Consider the following 17,418-nt stretch of genomic DNA (forward strand, 5'->3'; position numbering starts at 1 on the left):
TCCAGAATGCAGTTACGGATATCCGAAACTAAAAGCCCAATACACATGAATGGGAAAAGTGACGTCATTCTTCCTAGGAAGAATGACGTTTCGGATATCTCAAATGACATTTCCTCCTAGGAGGAATTTCATTATGGATATCCGAAACGTTAGTTTTGACTAGGAAGAACTGAATTATAGATATCCAGTCTAGCTAGTTCCTCCTAGGAGGAATCATTATGGATATCTGAAACGTTAGTTTTGACTAGGAAGAACTGAATTATAGATATCCAGTCTAGCTATTAAATGTTAAAACGGCTTGCCATACAATTTCTACTAGTAAGAATGTAGTTATAGATATCTGTAATAAGGATTTTGACTAGTCAAAATGCAGTTTTTTTACTAGTCTAAATGTAATTACAGATATCTGCAATTACTTTATGACTAGTAAGAATACAGTTTTAACTAGGAGAAATTCTATTTGCGATATCACAAATATAATTCTAGATAGTCAATGGACACTTTTTATATTAAAATGGCGTAATATCTACCTGTCACCAGATATCTGTAATTGCATTGTTCCTAGTCATAATACTAATTGCAGATATTTGAAATTCCATTTGTACTAGTAATAATATGAATTGTGGATATCCATAATTTCATTTGTCCTAGTCAATATGTATTTATGGACATACCAAATGTAATTACGGAGGTCTGGAATGTTTTTTAATTTCGGATATCTAAAATGGTAGTTTGGCCTAGTAAAAACGGCATTGTAGATATCTGAAAGAGTAGATCCTCCTAGTAAGAATTCTATTGCAGATATCCAGAATGTTGGTTTTAGATATCCAGAATGCAGTTACGGATATCCGAAACTCAAAGCCCAATACACATGAATGGGAAAAGTGACGTCATTCCTCCTAGGAAGAATGACGTTTCGGATATCTCAAATGACAGTTCCTCCTAGGAGGAATTTCATTATGGATATCCGAAACGTTAGTTTTGACTAGGAAGAACTGATTTATAGATATCTGTTATACATATCCAGTCTAGTTATTAAATGTTAAAACGGCTACTTATATTTTTTTTACAGATTTTAAGATATCTGACATAGAATTTTGACCAGGAGAAATTAAATTATAGATATCTTGAAATACAATTTCTACTAGTAAGAATGTCAATATGGATATCTTTAATTACATTTATGACTAGTGAGAATACAGTTTTGACTAGGAGAAACGTGTTTTTGGCTATCTAAAACATATATTACAGATAGGAGCATGGTTCGATTAAATGTTAAAACGGCTTGCCATACAAGAAAGCCATTGCCTTGTTTCCATTGGGGTCCTTTGTACTCAATTCATAGTGACATTAAATGACAGACAGATATACACTACTCTGCAGAACATCATCTAAGCTATTTAAAAAATAGGAGAAAAATCTGACAATGAAATTCTTTCTTAATCACTTTATTTTTGGTGAATGTTCACCTAGTGCAGTGTTTCTCCCAGTCCTTCCTTAAGGGGGTTCCAGGGGGTCAGTTAGGAACCAAATGGATGAATGGATGAATGGATGAACAGGGGTCTTCAACAGGGGGTCCGGGACCCCTAGGGGGTCCTCAGAGTTACTACAGGGGGTCCGCTAAATATCCCTTTTCTGAGGAGAACTTGACGCCTCGCAGCGCGAGGCGTTGTGAGCTTGTAGATCTGCTATTTTTGGCAAAGAGGCGTAGAGGGAAAAAAGAGCAGACCAAGAGAACAAAAAAAGTTAATCTGAAACACAATTTTATACAATATAGAAGAGGGGGTCCCTGCTTAATCTCTCTCTCAGCTAGGGGGTCCTTGGCCTGAAAACGTTGACGGCCCCTGCCCTACGGGGGAGGCATGCGTTAATCCGACAGACCTTTTCTCCGACTATGTGGCATCCGCGTGCGGTTAGGGTTAGGGTGCGGGTTTGGTTCGGGTTTACTGTTTAATGTCGGAGCACTGCGCTGTCGGAGGAATGCGCTGTCGGTATTGTACCCGCCCTACGGAACCTCTCCCTCCGCTGTATAGCTCCGAGATGAGCTATATAGCGGAGGGAGAGGTTCCGTTTGGATTTATTATACACATTGATTCTTGAATAGGCCTTTGGCATTAGGCATTGTACTACATTGACTAGAGGGTGTATGAAACAAAAGACTGCCAGCCAGGTAGCCTACTTATAACAAGGCGTTAATAAAGTGACCAACATGGCAGAGGAGTATTCTCATTGGGGCCAACGAGGCCATGGCCCGGTCTGTAAAACCCCCAGGGGGAAAAAATCAACATAACAACATTAGCAGCGGCTCACCCTTTAAGTCGCCTTTGTTTTCAAATGGGGCTCATTTGCATTCGGCCGAATTGTTAATGAGTGGCCATTAGGAAACCAGTTTCGCCGTCAAACTGGTTCTCCATTGCGCAGAGACAAGCACCTCTCCATTCAGAAATGCAATAGAAGAAGAACCGTCGTCCTGAAACACCCTGCCCCGCATCTAAACCGGCGGCCTCGGCCTGCGAAAGAAAATGGGGCAGTGTGTTTGGGACGAGCGTTCCATTTTCCACCCGGAATGGCTCGGTAATTCTCAATAGACTTATCAGCCGTTGTTGTGCTTACCCCCCCCCCCCCCCCCCCAGATTTAAGAATCTGTCCCGGTCAACGTCAGAACCATAGGCCAGTGCAACATGGATGGAACTCTCTCTTTGTTCTCTGCTCTGCAATGCAGGGGTTAACGAGTATATCATTTGCACTATATTAGCCATACTGGTGAGTGGTGACAGGATAAAAGTGTTGTCTCTTGACACTTTGTTGATCTGTGAGCCCAGGCCACCTGCAATTTACAGAGAATACAGGATAGGTGGGCACTAGGGACATCTGGGCACCCTGATGTAAAATTGGCTATTTTGTCGAAAATTTAAAAAAAATGAAATTAAAAAATGGTCCTAAGTAATGTAGATATGCACGTTATCTCAAACGTCCTTCCTTAGAATTCTTGTTTATGTCCATAAATGATATCGGTACTGGTTTTGTAGAAATTTTATAAATATTAGAGCTCATGTATACCTTATTTTACTTACAAACGTTTTCCAATTTAATGTTTTCTGGTACATATGGTAAGTTATCACTTAGCCTACATATAGTCTTCATCCTTGGTATGAAAACAATGGTGCGTGAATGAAGTATAATTGAAAACGATTTGTTTAGTGACGTTTTTTAGCAGCGTAACAAAGCATTAGAATTGTATCTCAAGAATTAACATTTTTAACATATTCGGTTTAATAACTCACACCCTGTTAATGAATTAAAAAACTTTGTTTATGATAGCAGACGTGTGTACAGTAGGTCCTTTGCTTGAAAATATTACATGTAGGTAAAAAAATGGATGATTAAAAGAATGAAAAGAGAGAAAACTGTACAATAAGCCTCGCCCCCCTTTAAATTACGTAGTTATGGATATCTAAAATGACGTAGTTTTGGATATCTAAAATGGTAGTTTGTCCTAGTAAGAACTGCATTGTAGATATCTGAAAGAGTAGATCCTCCTAGTAAGAATTCTATTGCAGATATCCAGAATGTTGCTTTTAGATATCCAGAATGCAGTTACGGATATCCGAAACTCAAAGCCCAATACACATGAATGGGAAAAGTGACGTCATTCCTCCTAGGAAGAATGACGTTTCGGATATCTCAAATGACAGTTCCTCCTAGGAGGAATTTCATTATGGATATCCGAAACGTTAGTTTTGACTAGGAAGAACTGAATTATAGATATCCAGTCTAGGTAGTTCCTCCTAGGAGGAATCATTATGGATATCTGAAACGTTAGTTTTGACTAGGAAGAACTGAATTATAGATATCCAGTCTAGCTATTAAATGTTAAAACGGCTTGCCATACAATTTCTACTAGTAAGAATGTAGTTATAGATATCTGTAATAAGGATTTTGACTAGTCAAAATGCAGTTTTGACTAGTCTAAATGTAATTACAGATATCTGCAATTACTTTATGACTAGTAAGAATACAGTTTTAACTAGGAGAAATTCTATTTGCGATATCACAAATATAATTCTAGATAGTCAATGGACACTTTTTATATTAAAATGGCGTAATATCTACCTGTCACCAGATATCTGTAATTGCATTGTTCCTAGTCATAATACTAATTGCAGATATCTGAAATTCCATTTGTACTAGTAATAATATGAATTGTGGATATCCATAATTTCATTTGTCCTAGTCAATATGTATTTATGGACATACCAAATGTAATTACGGAGGTCTGGAATGTTTTTTTAATTTCGGATATCTAAAATGGTAGTTTGGCCTAGTAAAAACTGCATTGTAGATATCTGAAAGAGTAGATCCTCCTAGTAAGAATTCTATTGCAGATATCCAGAATGTTGGTTTTAGATATCCAGAATGCAGTTACGGATATCCGAAACTCAAAGCCCAATACACATGAATGGGAAAAGTGACGTCATTCCTCCTAGGAAGAATGACGTTTCGGATATCTCAAATGACAGTTCCTCCTAGGAGGAATTTCATTATGGATATCCGAAACGTTAGTTTTGACTAGGAAGAACTGATTTATAGATATCTGTTATACATATCCAGTCTAGTTATTAAATGTTAAAACGGCTACTTATATTTTTTTTTACAGATTTTAAGATATCTGACATAGAATTTTGACCAGGAGAAATTAAATTATAGATATCTTGAAATACAATTTCTACTAGTAAGAATGTCAATATGGATATCTTTAATTACATTTATGACTAGTGAGAATACAGTTTTGACTAGGAGAAACGTGTTTTTGGCTATCTAAAACATATATTACAGATAGGAGCATGGTTCGATTAAATGTTAAAACGGCTTGCCATACAAGAAAGCCATTGCCTTGTTTCCATTGGGGTCCTTTGTACTCAATTCATAGTGACATTAAATGACAGACAGATATACACTACTCTGCAGAACATCATCTAAGCTATTTAAAAAATAGGAGAAAAATCTTTCTTAATCACTTTATTTTTGGTGAATGTTCACCTAGTGCAGTGTTTCTCCCAGTCCTTCCTTAAGGGGGTTCCAGGGGGTCAGTTAGGAACCAAATGGATGAATGGATGAATGGATGAACAGGGGTCTTCAACAGGGGGTCCGGGACCCCTAGGGGGTCCTCAGAGTTACTACAGGGGGTCCGCTAAATATCCCTTTTCTGAGGAGAACTTGACGCCTCGCAGCGCGAGGCGTTGTGAGCTTGTAGATCTGCTATTTTTGGCAAAGAGGCGTAGAGGGAAAAAAGAGCAGACCAAGAGAACTAAAAAAGTTAATCTGAAACACAATTTTATACAATATAGAAGAGGGGGTCCCTGCTTAATCTCTCTCTCAGCTAGGGGGTCCTTGGCCTGAAAACTTTGACGGCCCCTGCCCTACGGAACCTCTCCCTCCGCTGTATAGCTCCGAGATGAGCTATATAGCGGAGGGAGAGGTTCCGATTGGATTTATTATACACATTGATTCTTGAATAGGCCTTTGGCATTAGGCATTGTACTACATTGACTAGAGGGTGTATGAAACGAAAGACTGCCAGCCAGGTAGCCTACTTATAACAAGGCGTTAATAAAGTGACCAACATGGCAGAGGAGTATTCTCATTGGGGCCAACGAGGCCATGGCCCGGTCTGTAAAACCCCCAGGGGGAAAAAATCAACATAACAACATTAGCAGCGGCTCACCCTTTAAGTCGCCTTTGTTTTCAAATGGGGCTCATTTGCATTCGGCCGAATTGTTAATGAGTGGCCATTAGGAAACCAGTTTCGCCGTCAAACTGGTTCTCCATTGCGCAGAGACAAGCACCTCTCCATTCAGAAATGCAATAGAAGAAGAACCGTCGTCCTGAAACACCCTGCCCCGCATCTAAACCGGCGGCCTCGGTCTGCGAAAGAAAATGGGGCAGTGTGTTTGGGACAAGCGTTCCATTTTCCACCCGGAATGGCTCGGTAATTCTCAATAGACTTATCAGCCGTTGTTGTGCTTACCCCCCCCCCCCCAGATTTAAGAATCTGTCCCGGTCAACGTCAGAACCATAGGCCAGTGCAACATGGATGGAACTCTCTCTTTGTTCTCTGCTCTGCAATGCAGGGGTTAACGAGTATATAATTTGCACTATATTAGCCATACTGGTGAGTGGTGACAGGATAAAAGTGTTGTCTCTTGACAATTTGTTGATCTGTGAGCCCAGGCCACCTGCAATTTACAGAGAATACAGGATAGGTGGGCACTAGGGACATCTGGGCACCCTGATGTAAAATTGGCTATTTTGTCGAAAATTAAAAAAAAATGAAATTAAAAAATGGTCCTAAGTAATGTAGATATGCACGTTATCTCAAACGTCCTTCCTTCGAATTCTTGTTTATGTCCATAAATGATATCGGTACTGGTTTTGTAGAAATTTTATAAATATTAGAGCTCATGTATACCTTATTTTACTTACAAACGTTTTCCAATTTAATGTTTTCTGGTACATATGGTAAGTTATCACTTAGCCTACATATAGTCTTCATCCTTGGTATGAAAACAATGGTGCGTGAATGAAGTATAATTGAAAACGATTTGTTTAGTGACGTTTTTTAGCAGCGTAACAAAGCATTAGAATTGTATCTCAAGAATTAAAAATTTTAACATATTCGGTTTAATAACTCACACCCTGTTAATGAATTAAAAAACTTTGTTTATGATAGCAGACGTGTGTACAGTAGGTCCTTTGCTTGAAAATATTACATGTAGGTAAAAAAAATGGATGATTAAAAGAATGAAAAGAGAGAAAACTGTACAATAAGCCTCGCCCCCCCTTTAAATTACGTAGTTATGGATATCTAAAATGACGTAGTTTTGGATATCTAAAATGGTAGTTTGTCCTAGTAAGAACTGCATTGTAGATATCTGAAAGAGTAGATCCTCCTAGTAAGAATTCTATTGCAGATATCCAGAATGTTGCTTTTAGATATCCAGAATGCAGTTACGGATATCCGAAACTAAAAGCCCAATACACATGAATGGGAAAAGTGACGTCATTCTTCCTAGGAAGAATGACGTTTCGGATATCTCAAATGACAGTTCCTCCTAGGAGGAATTTCATTATGGATATCCGAAACGTTAGTTTTGACTAGGAAGAACTGAATTATAGATATCCAGTCTAGCTAGTTCCTCCTAGGAGGAATCATTATGGATATCTGAAACGTTAGTTTTGACTAGGAAGAACTGAATTATAGATATCCAGTCTAGCTATTAAATGTTAAAACGGCTTGCCATACAATTTCTACTAGTAAGAATGTAGTTATAGATATCTGTAATAAGGATTTTGACTAGTCAAAATGCAGTTTTGACTAGTCTAAATGTAATTACAGATATCTGCAATTACTTTATGACTAGTAAGAATACAGTTTTAACTAGGAGAAATTCTATTTGCGATATCACAAATATAATTCTAGATAGTCAATGGACACTTTTTATATTAAAATGGCGTAATATCTACCTGTCACCAGATATCTGTAATTGCATTGTTCCTAGTCATAATACTAATTGCAGATATCTGAAATTCCATTTGTACTAGTAATAATATGAATTGTGGATATCCATAATTTCATTTGTCCTAGTCACTATGTATTTATGGACATACCAAATGTAATTACGGAGGTCTGGAATGTTTTTTTAATTTCGGATATCTAAAATGGTAGTTTGGCCTAGTAAAAACTGCAGATATCTGAAAGAGTAGATCCTCCTAGTAAGAATTCTATTGCAGATATCCAGAATGTTGGTTTTAGATATCCAGAATGCAGTTACGGATATCCGAAACTCAAAGCCCAATACACATGAATGGGAAAAGTGACGTCATTCCTCCTAGGAAGAATGACGTTTCGGATATCTCAAATGACAGTTCCTCCTAGGAGGAATTTCATTATGGATATCCGAAACGTTAGTTTTGACTAGGAAGAACTGATTTATAGATATCTGTTATACATATCCAGTCTAGTTATTAAATGTTAAAACGGCTACTTATATTTTTTTTACAGATTTTAAGATATCTGACATAGAATTTTGACCAGGAGAAATTAAATTATAGATATCTTGAAATACAATTTCTACTAGTAAGAATGTCAATATGGATATCTTTAATTACATTTATGACTAGTGAGAATACAGTTTTGACTAGGAGAAACGTGTTTTTAGCTATCTAAAACATATATTACAGATAGGAGCATGGTTCGATTAAATGTTAAAACGGCTTGCCATACAAGAAAGCCATTGCCTTGTTTCCATTGGGGTCCTTTGTACTCAATTCATAGTGACATTAAATGACAGACAGATATACACTACTCTGCAGAACATCATCTAAGCTATTTAAAAAATAGGAGAAACATCTGACAATGAAATTCTTTCTTAATCACTTTATTTTTGGTGAATGTTCACCTAGTGCAGTGTTTCTCCCAGTCCTTCCTTAAGGGGGTTCCAGGGGGTCAGTTAGGAACCAAATGGATGAATGGATGAATGGATGAACAGGGGTCTTCAACAGGGGGTCCGGGACCCCTAGGGGGTCCTCAGAGTTACTACAGGGGGTCCGCTAAATATCCCTTTTCTGAGGAGAACTTGACGCCTCGCAGCGCGAGGCGTTGTGAGCTTGTAGATCTGCTATTTTTGGCAAAGAGGCGTAGAGGGAAAAAAGAGCAGACCAAGAGAACAAAAAAAGTTAATCTGAAACACAATTTTATACAATATAGAAGAGGGGGTCCCTGCTTAATCTCTCTCTCAGCTAGGGGGTCCTTGGCCTGAAAACGTTGACGGCCCCTGCCCTACGGGGGAGGCATGCGTTAATCCGACAGACCTTTTCTCCGACTATGTGGCATCCGCGTGCGGTTAGGGTTAGGGTGCGGGTTTGGTTCGGGTTTACTGTTTAATGTCGGAGCACTGCGCTGTCGGAGGAATGCGCTGTCGGTATTGTACCCGCCCTACGGAACCTCTCCCTCCGCTGTATAGCTCCGAGATGAGCTATATAGCGGAGGGAGAGGTTCCGTTTGGATTTATTATACACATTGATTCTTGAATAGGCCTTTGGCATTAGGCATTGTACTACATTGACTAGAGGGTGTATGAAACAAAAGACTGCCAGCCAGGTAGCCTACTTATAACAAGGCGTTAATAAAGTGACCAACATGGCAGAGGAGTATTCTCATTGGGGCCAACGAGGCCATGGCCCGGTCTGTAAAACCCCCAGGGGGAAAAAATCAACATAACAACATTAGCAGCGGCTCACCCTTTAAGTCGCCTTTGTTTTCAAATGGGGCTCATTTGCATTCGGCCGAATTGTTAATGAGTGGCCATTAGGAAACCAGTTTCGCCGTCAAACTGGTTCTCCATTGCGCAGAGACAAGCACCTCTCCATTCAGAAATGCAATAGAAGAAGAACCGTCGTCCTGAAACACCCTGCCCCGCATCTAAACCGGCGGCCTCGGCCTGCGAAAGAAAATGGGGCAGTGTGTTTGGGACGAGCGTTCCATTTTCCACCCGGAATGGCTCGGTAATTCTCAATAGACTTATCAGCCGTTGTTGTGCTTACCCCCCCCCCCCCCCCCAGATTTAAGAATCTGTCCCGGTCAACGTCAGAACCATAGGCCAGTGCAACATGGATGGAACTCTCTCTTTGTTCTCTGCTCTGCAATGCAGGGGTTAACGAGTATATCATTTGCACTATATTAGCCATACTGGTGAGTGGTGACAGGATAAAAGTGTTGTCTCTTGACACTTTGTTGATCTGTGAGCCCAGGCCACCTGCAATTTACAGAGAATACAGGATAGGTGGGCACTAGGGACATCTGGGCACCCTGATGTAAAATTGGCTATTTTGTCGAAAATTTAAAAAAAATGAAATTAAAAAATGGTCCTAAGTAATGTAGATATGCACGTTATCTCAAACGTCCTTCCTTAGAATTCTTGTTTATGTCCATAAATGATATCGGTACTGGTTTTGTAGAAATTTTATAAATATTAGAGCTCATGTATACCTTATTTTACTTACAAACGTTTTCCAATTTAATGTTTTCTGGTACATATGGTAAGTTATCACTTAGCCTACATATAGTCTTCATCCTTGGTATGAAAACAATGGTGCGTGAATGAAGTATAATTGAAAACGATTTGTTTAGTGACGTTTTTTAGCAGCGTAACAAAGCATTAGAATTGTATCTCAAGAATTAACATTTTTAACATATTCGGTTTAATAACTCACACCCTGTTAATGAATTAAAAAACTTTGTTTATGATAGCAGACGTGTGTACAGTAGGTCCTTTGCTTGAAAATATTACATGTAGGTAAAAAAAATGGATGATTAAAAGAATGAAAAGAGAGAAAACTGTACAATAAGCCTCGCCCCCCTTTAAATTACGTAGTTATGGATATCTAAAATGACGTAGTTTTGGATATCTAAAATGGTAGTTTGTCCTAGTAAGAACTGCATTGTAGATATCTGAAAGAGTAGATCCTCCTAGTAAGAATTCTATTGCAGATATCCAGAATGTTGCTTTTAGATATCCAGAATGCAGTTACGGATATCCGAAACTCAAAGCCCAATACACATGAATGGGAAAAGTGACGTCATTCCTCCTAGGAAGAATGACGTTTCGGATATCTCAAATGACAGTTCCTCCTAGGAGGAATTTCATTATGGATATCCGAAACGTTAGTTTTGACTAGGAAGAACTGAATTATAGATATCCAGTCTAGGTAGTTCCTCCTAGGAGGAATCATTATGGATATCTGAAACGTTAGTTTTGACTAGGAAGAACTGAATTATAGATATCCAGTCTAGCTATTAAATGTTAAAACGGCTTGCCATACAATTTCTACTAGTAAGAATGTAGTTATAGATATCTGTAATAAGGATTTTGACTAGTCAAAATGCAGTTTTGACTAGTCTAAATGTAATTACAGATATCTGCAATTACTTTATGACTAGTAAGAATACAGTTTTAACTAGGAGAAATTCTATTTGCGATATCACAAATATAATTCTAGATAGTCAATGGACACTTTTTATATTAAAATGGCGTAATATCTACCTGTCACCAGATATCTGTAATTGCATTGTTCCTAGTCATAATACTAATTGCAGATATCTGAAATTCCATTTGTACTAGTAATAATATGAATTGTGGATATCCATAATTTCATTTGTCCTAGTCAATATGTATTTATGGACATACCAAATGTAATTACGGAGGTCTGGAATGTTTTTTTAATTTCGGATATCTAAAATGGTAGTTTGGCCTAGTAAAAACTGCATTGTAGATATCTGAAAGAGTAGATCCTCCTAGTAAGAATTCTATTGCAGATATCCAGAATGTTGGTTTTAGATATCCAGAATGCAGTTACGGATATCCGAAACTCAAAGCCCAATACACATGAATGGGAAAAGTGACGTCATTCCTCCTAGGAAGAATGACGTTTCGGATATCTCAAATGACAGTTCCTCCTAGGAGGAATTTCATTATGGATATCCGAAACGTTAGTTTTGACTAGGAAGAACTGATTTATAGATATCTGTTATACATATCCAGTCTAGTTATTAAATGTTAAAACGGCTACTTATATTTTTTTTTACAGATTTTAAGATATCTGACATAGAATTTTGACCAGGAGAAATTAAATTATAGATATCTTGAAATACAATTTCTACTAGTAAGAATGTCAATATGGATATCTTTAATTACATTTATGACTAGTGAGAATACAGTTTTGACTAGGAGAAACGTGTTTTTGGCTATCTAAAACATATATTACAGATAGGAGCATGGTTCGATTAAATGTTAAAACGGCTTGCCATACAAGAAAGCCATTGCCTTGTTTCCATTGGGGTCCTTTGTACTCAATTCATAGTGACATTAAATGACAGACAGATATACACTACTCTGCAGAACATCATCTAAGCTATTTAAAAAATAGGAGAAAAATCTTTCTTAATCACTTTATTTTTGGTGAATGTTCACCTAGTGCAGTGTTTCTCCCAGTCCTTCCTTAAGGGGGTTCCAGGGGGTCAGTTAGGAACCAAATGGATGAATGGATGAATGGATGAACAGGGGTCTTCAACAGGGGGTCCGGGACCCCTAGGGGGTCCTCAGAGTTACTACAGGGGGTCCGCTAAATATCCCTTTTCTGAGGAGAACTTGACGCCTCGCAGCGCGAGGCGTTGTGAGCTTGTAGATCTGCTATTTTTGGCAAAGAGGCGTAGAGGGAAAAAAGAGCAGACCAAGAGAACTAAAAAAGTTAATCTGAAACACAATTTTATACAATATAGAAGAGGGGGTCCCTGCTTAATCTCTCTCTCAGCTAGGGGGTCCTTGGCCTGAAAACTTTGACGGCCCCTGCCCTACGGAACCTCTCCCTCCGCTGTATAGCTCCGAGATGAGCTATATAGCGGAGGGAGAGGTTCCGATTGGATTTATTATACACATTGATTCTTGAATAGGCCTTTGGCATTAGGCATTGTACTACATTGACTAGAGGGTGTATGAAACGAAAGACTGCCAGCCAGGTAGCCTACTTATAACAAGGCGTTAATAAAGTGACCAACATGGCAGAGGAGTATTCTCATTGGGGCCAACGAGGCCATGGCCCGGTCTGTAAAACCCCCAGGGGGAAAAAATCAACATAACAACATTAGCAGCGGCTCACCCTTTAAGTCGCCTTTGTTTTCAAATGGGGCTCATTTGCATTCGGCCGAATTGTTAATGAGTGGCCATTAGGAAACCAGTTTCGCCGTCAAACTGGTTCTCCATTGCGCAGAGACAAGCACCTCTCCATTCAGAAATGCAATAGAAGAAGAACCGTCGTCCTGAAACACCCTGCCCCGCATCTAAACCGGCGGCCTCGGTCTGCGAAAGAAAATGGGGCAGTGTGTTTGGGACAAGCGTTCCATTTTCCACCCGGAATGGCTCGGTAATTCTCAATAGACTTATCAGCCGTTGTTGTGCTTACCCCCCCCCCCCCAGATTTAAGAATCTGTCCCGGTCAACGTCAGAACCATAGGCCAGTGCAACATGGATGGAACTCTCTCTTTGTTCTCTGCTCTGCAATGCAGGGGTTAACGAGTATATAATTTGCACTATATTAGCCATACTGGTGAGTGGTGACAGGATAAAAGTGTTGTCTCTTGACAATTTGTTGATCTGTGAGCCCAGGCCACCTGCAATTTACAGAGAATACAGGATAGGTGGGCACTAGGGACATCTGGGCACCCTGATGTAAAATTGGCTATTTTGTCGAAAATTAAAAAAAAATGAAATTAAAAAATGGTCCTAAGTAATGTAGATATGCACGTTATCTCAAACGTCCTTCCTTCGAATTCTTGTTTATGTCCATAAATGATATCGGTACTGGTTTTGTAGAAATTTTATAAATATTAGAGCTCATGTATACCTTATTTTACTTACAAACGTTTTCCAATTTAATGTTTTCTGGTACATATGGTAAGTTATCACTTAGCCTACATATAGTCTTCATCCTTGGTATGAAAACAATGGTGCGTGAATGAAGTATAATTGAAAACGATTTGTTTAGTGACGTTTTTTAGCAGCGTAACAAAGCATTAGAATTGTATCTCAAGAATTAAAAATTTTAACATATTCGGTTTAATAACTCACACCCTGTTAATGAATTAAAAAACTTTGTTTATGATAGCAGACGTGTGTACAGTAGGTCCTTTGCTTGAAAATATTACATGTAGGTAAAAAAAATGGATGATTAAAAGAATGAAAAGAGAGAAAACTGTACAATAAGCCTCGCCCCCCCTTTAAATTACGTAGTTATGGATATCTAAAATGACGTAGTTTTGGATATCTAAAATGGTAGTTTGTCCTAGTAAGAACTGCATTGTAGATATCTGAAAGAGTAGATCCTCCTAGTAAGAATTCTATTGCAGATATCCAGAATGTTGCTTTTAGATATCCAGAATGCAGTTACGGATATCCGAAACTCAAAGCCCAATACACATGAATGGGAAAAGTGACGTCATTCCTCCTAGGAAGAATGACGTTTCGGATATCTCAAATGACAGTTCCTCCTAAGAGGAATGTCATTATGGATATCTGAAACGTTAGTTTTGACTAGGAAGAACTGAATTATAGATATCCAGTCTAGCTAGTTCCTCCTAGGAGGAATGTCGTTATGGATATCTGAAACGTTAGTTTTGACTAGGAAGAACTGAATTATAGATATCCAGTCTAGCTAGTTCCTCCTAGGAGGAATCGTTATGGATATCTGAAACGTTAGTTTTGACTAGGAAGAACTGAATTATAGATATCCGGTCTAGCTAGTAAATGTTAAAACGGCCCCCCCTTTAAATTACATAGTTATGGACATCTAAAATGACGTAGTTTTGGATATCTAAAATGGTAGTTTGTCCTAGTAAGAACTGCATTGTAGATATCTGAAAGAGTAGATCCTCCTAGTAAGAATTCTATTGCAGATATCCAGAATGTTGCTTTTAGATATCCAGAATGCAGTTACGGATATCCGAAACTCAAAGCCCAATACACATGAATGGGAAAAGTGACGTCATTCCTCCTAGGAAGAATGACGTTTCGGATATCTCAAATGACAGTTCCTCCTGGGAGGAATTTCATTATGGATATCCGAAACGTTAGTTTTGACTAGGAAGAACTGAATTATAGATATCCAGTCTAGCTAGTTCCTCCTAGGAGGAATCGTTATGGATATCTGAAATGTTAGTTTTGACTAGGAAGAACTGAATTATAGATATCCAGTCTAGCTAGTAAATGTTAAAACGGCCCCCCCTTTAAATTACATAGTTATGGATATCTAAAATGACGTAGTTTTGGATATCTAAAATGGTAGTTTGTCCTAGTAAGAACTGCATTGTAGATATCTGAAAGAGTAGATCCTCCTAGTAAGAATTCTATTGCAGATATCCAGAATGTTGCTTTTAGATATCCAGAATGCAGTTACGGATATCCGAAACTAAAAGCCCAATACACATGAATGGGAAAAGTGACGTCATTCTTCCTAGGAAGAATGACGTTTCGGATATCTCAAATGACAGTTCCTCCTAGGAGGAATTTCATTATGGATATCCGAAACGTTAGTTTTGACTAGGAAGAACTGAATTATAGATATCCAGTCTAGCTAGTTCCTCCTAGGAGGAATCATTATGGATATCTGAAACGTTAGTTTTGACTAGGAAGAACTGAATTATAGATATCCAGTCTAGCTATTAAATGTTAAAACGGCTTGCCATACAATTTCTACTAGTAAGAATGTAGTTATAGATATCTGTAATAAGGATTTTGACTAGTCAAAATGCAGTTTTGACTAGTCTAAATGTAATTACAGATATCTGCAATTACTTTATGACTAGTAAGAATACAGTTTTAACTAGGAGAAATTCTATTTGCGATATCACAAATATAATTCTAGATAGTCAATGGACACTTTTTATATTAAAATGGCGTAATATCTACCTGTCACCAGATATCTGTAATTGCATTGTTCCTAGTCATAATACTAATTGCAGATATCTGAAATTCCATTTGTACTAGTAATAATATGAATTGTGGATATCCATAATTTCATTTGTCCTAGTCACTATGTATTTATGGACATACCAAATGTAATTACGGAGGTCTGGAATGTTTTTTTAATTTCGGATATCTAAAATGGTAGTTTGGCCTAGTAAAAACTGCAGATATCTGAAAGAGTAGATCCTCCTAGTAAGAATTCTATTGCAGATATCCAGAATGTTGGTTTTAGATATCCAGAATGCAGTTACGGATATCCGAAACTCAAAGCCCAATACACATGAATGGGAAAAGTGACGTCATTCCTCCTAGGAAGAATGACGTTTCGGATATCTCAAATGACAGTTCCTCCTAGGAGGAATTTCATTATGGATATCCGAAACGTTAGTTTTGACTAGGAAGAACTGATTTATAGATATCTGTTATACATATCCAGTCTAGTTATTAAATGTTAAAACGGCTACTTATATTTTTTTTACAGATTTTAAGATATCTGACATAGAATTTTGACCAGGAGAAATTAAATTATAGATATCTTGAAATACAATTTCTACTAGTAAGAATGTCAATATGGATATCTTTAATTACATTTATGACTAGTGAGAATACAGTTTTGACTAGGAGAAACGTGTTTTTAGCTATCTAAAACATATATTACAGATAGGAGCATGGTTCGATTAAATGTTAAAACGGCTTGCCATACAAGAAAGCCATTGCCTTGTTTCCATTGGGGTCCTTTGTACTCAATTCATAGTGACATTAAATGACAGACAGATATACACTACTCTGCAGAACATCATCTAAGCTATTTAAAAAATAGGAGAAACATCTGACAATGAAATTCTTTCTTAATCACTTTATTTTTGGTGAATGTTCACCTAGTGCAGTGTTTCTCCCAGTCCTTCCTTAAGGGGGTTCCAGGGGGTCAGTTAGGAACCAAATGGATGAATGGATGAATGGATGAACAGGGGTCTTCAACAGGGGGTCCGGGACCCCTAGGGGGTCCTCAGAGTTACTACAGGGGGTCCGCTAAATATCCCTTTTCTGAGGAGAACTTGACGCCTCGCAGCGCGAGGCGTTGTGAGCTTGTAGATCTGCTATTTTTGGCAAAGAGGCGTAGAGGGAAAAAAGAGCAGACCAAGAGAACAAAAAAAGTTAATCTGAAACACAATTTTATACAATATAGAAGAGGGGGTCCCTGCTTAATCTCTCTCTCAGCTAGGGGGTCCTTGGCCTGAAAACTTTGACGGCCCCTGCCCTACGGAACCTCTCCCTCCGCTGTATAGCTCCGAGATGAGCTATATAGCGGAGGGAGAGGTTCCGATTGGATTTATTATACACATTGATTCTTGAATAGGCCTTTGGCATTAGGCATTGTACTACATTGACTGAGGGTGTATGAAACGAAAGACTGCCAGCCAGGTAGCCTACTTATAACAAGGCGTTAATAAAGTGACCAACATGGCAGAGGAGTATTCTCATTGGGGCCAACGAGGCCATGGCCCGGTCTGTAAAACCCCCAGGGGGAAAAAATCAACATAACAACATTAGCAGCGGCTCACCCTTTAAGTCGCCTTTGTTTTCAAATGGGGCTCATTTGCATTCGGCCGAATTGTTAATGAGTGGCCATTAGGAAACCAGTTTCGCCGTCAAACTGGTTCTCCATTGCGCAGAGACAAGCACCTCTCCATTCAGAAATGCAATAGAAGAAGAACCGTCGTCCTGAAACACCCTGCCCCGCATCTAAACCGGCGGCCTCGGTCTGCGAAAGAAAATGGGGCAGTGTGTTTGGGACGAGCGTTCCATTTTCCACCCGGAATGGCTCGGTAATTCTCAATAGACT

The sequence above is a fragment of the Gymnoscopelus microlampas genome (assembly GCF_963454915.1).
Source record: "Gymnoscopelus microlampas genome assembly, chromosome: 6".
In the NCBI taxonomy this organism is placed as follows: Eukaryota; Metazoa; Chordata; class Actinopteri; order Myctophiformes; family Myctophidae; genus Gymnoscopelus; species Gymnoscopelus microlampas.